Source organism: Triticum aestivum, chromosome 5B (genome assembly GCF_018294505.1).
Source record: "Triticum aestivum cultivar Chinese Spring chromosome 5B, IWGSC CS RefSeq v2.1, whole genome shotgun sequence".
In the NCBI taxonomy this organism is placed as follows: domain Eukaryota; kingdom Viridiplantae; phylum Streptophyta; class Magnoliopsida; order Poales; family Poaceae; genus Triticum; species Triticum aestivum.
This window is the reverse complement of record NC_057807.1, coordinates 469,944,176-469,946,994: the sequence shown is the minus strand read 5'-3', so window position 1 is coordinate 469,946,994 and position 2,819 is coordinate 469,944,176. Positions and strand designations below refer to the sequence as shown.

Genomic DNA, 2,819 nt, shown 5'->3' with positions numbered 1-2,819 from the left:
CCCAGGTTGGCCTTGCACCATCATCAACATCATCCAGGATCAATGGCGTTGCCTCCTCTTCCATGAGATCTAATTTCTCCATGGCTTCCTCCATGCATGCCCTCGCCGCCCTTGGCGAGAGAGCATCCTTCCCGCTCGACGAACCTGATGCTGCAGCCATCAGGATTCCCTTTGTGCAGCCCACCGGCAAGAATTGACCGGTGGCCGCCCTCTTTTCCACTCGAAACCCTAATCGCCTCCTGAGGTGGCTCCTAGTTTTTCGGGGAATTTAAGAGAAATGCCGTCAAACTTGTTCTCCACCGTTTCCAGTTCATCCCTTGAAGGTGGCTTGTCTCTGCGCCAAATCCAACAACAACAAAAGGTTATGGCCAGAAATACCGATCGACAGGTTGTTGAAACAAACTGAAAACTGTTGAGCCCAAAATCATATATTGTGATCCTTTTTGTATCTTCTTACATAGTACTTCTAGAGCTTCTATTTAAGTTCTTCTGTTCTGCTATTTATGCCTTGCATCTCATTGCGGCTTAGAATTGGATTTATAGTCGGCCGAGAAAAGAACTAGTGACAAGTCACAACTGATGGATGCATAATAAGCATATAAATATAGGAATCAATGTTTGATTGCAAGACAGGGTTTAGCTGACTATAACTATGCCTAGTAACCAAAAAAACTCTATCACCTTCAATATTAGGCTTAAAAAACTTAAACTACTTGCATTTATATAGCTCAGACATGATAACCACTCAGGTTCAATAGAACAGATAAATTAAATCTATGTTCACAGAAAGACAGTTAACAACATAGAAAATATATCCATGTGCAAAGAGAGCCAATAGCACATCACAGGCACATCCTGCATGCCTAAATATACCAAAGTTTCAGAATATAAAACTGAAAGGGGAAATCATACTTTTCAAACGAGATAACTAATCATATCAAACACATGACCAAAAAATTAAGTGCGTGTGTGAAGAGATAACCAGGGATGGATTGCTGTAAATGAAATTGCTGCACAAGTTTCAAAGCGTGGATCCACGATCTGCAAGTGTGGCAGGAAGAGAAACATTACCTTAACAGACATACAAGAAAACTAGGGACTCCTGGGACGACTTCTTAAATTTGCTATTTGGTAGATGCACTTTAAAGGATGGATACATCCCTTCTATGCGCATTCCTTCGAGCAATTTGGTAATGTCATTGCAGGCACCATTGGCTTTACCAAAGCTCTGGCTTGTGCCATCCATACTCACGGGGGAATTGGTGACATCACCAGAACGGAATTGCTTCATTGTCCAGGGAATGTCATACCGTCCAACAATGTAGCCAAGCAACTTCAAGTGCCTGTAAGCTTGGAAGGCATCCCAGGAGCACCCATAACTTCCTGTTGCAATCTTTCCATAGATATCCTCCATTCCAACTGTTTCATCCTTGTCATCAAGAAGAACCAATGCCCCTCTTTTTGCCAAGAACCTGTGTAGTTTGATCATGCAACAAGCCTTAAACTGCAAGTCAGAGTATTTGAAAACAAAAACCATGACATGTGATTCATGCATAATCTCTAAGCAATGATGTTGCACTGGTGCACTATTTTGAGTGCAACATGATGTAACTAGTAAAAAAAGTAGGTAATAGTCATGCGGTTTCAAATACAAGGAATCCAGGGCATGCTTCAATGTTACAGCATTTCATCAAACATGTGGCGTACCCGATCTCCTCCACATTGTAGTAGAGCTTGCCGCCCGTGCTATGCCGGTGGTCAGCCAGAGCTTCCCCTTGTTGTCCAACACCTCTGCCGCACCAGCCTCCTCCACCCATCGCGCTCGCGATGCGACATTCCTGCACCACAACATATACAACCCGATGAATGATCCAGAAGCCCACCAGCAGCATAAACTGATGAACCACAAGATGGCACACACCTGAACTGGACTCTCGAGGACGAGGGTGCCGCGTCCAAGAGGAAGGGGTTGAGGTGCTGCTCCTCCCCGTCGTCTTCAGCCGCAGCGGTGGAGGTAGCCCCGGGAGCACATCCCCTTCTCCGCCGGTCGTGCGCCACGGCCGCCATGACCCATGAACCACTCCCTGCACGGTTGTACTCCCCTTCTCTCACCAAAACTTTCAAGGCTAAGAGTTGACAAAATGTCCCATGTTAGCTCTGCCCTGGCCAAAATGCCCTTCTTTTTCCGCAATTGTGCAAGTACCCCCAACTTAGCTTTGCCGATTGATAAAATGCGACACATTACAATTTATCATGTTTCTTTGTTGGATGCCGGAAACATCCCTAAACAAAGTAAGCAACAAAAGAATTTTGCTAAAAAAACTTAATCTGAAAAAACAACACTGCACAAAAGCCACATCCATCTGCTGTGACGATAAATCCACCATTCCGGATCCATTCCCCGTGCAGCACACACCAAACCCTGAAACCATCCAAATCGAGGAACTGACCACAGACATGGGGCATTACACTTGACTTGAGAGAGAGAAGCTCACCAAACTCTCCCTCGATTCAGGCCACTATTGCTGGTTGTCACCTTCGCTGGCAGGGGCGAGCTGTGGTCAAGTGAACAGCGGTGAAGCGAGGAGAAGAAGGCAGGGCGGGATGGGATGGGATCGCGCGGTAGGGAACCTGCAGGGGGAGGAGGAAAGAAAGCGAATGAAGATCACAATGATGATTGTATTCATGTACAAGGGTGTGCTTAAATACACACACAGGGAGAGATACAGTACAACCGAGGGAGCTAGAGCACACGTTTTAATAGAACGCCTATCATGGTGTATGTGGGGAGTACGGGTAGTGTGATCACCGTGCACGGC

At 46.0% G+C, this 2,819-nt stretch overlaps 1 pseudogene; it reads right to left on the bottom strand.

The window, feature by feature from the left end:
• Positions 1-228: 228 nt before the first annotated feature.
• On the bottom strand, positions 229-2,067 carry LOC123114888 (uncharacterized; annotated as a pseudogene).
• Between the last annotated feature and the right edge of the window lie 752 nt (positions 2,068-2,819).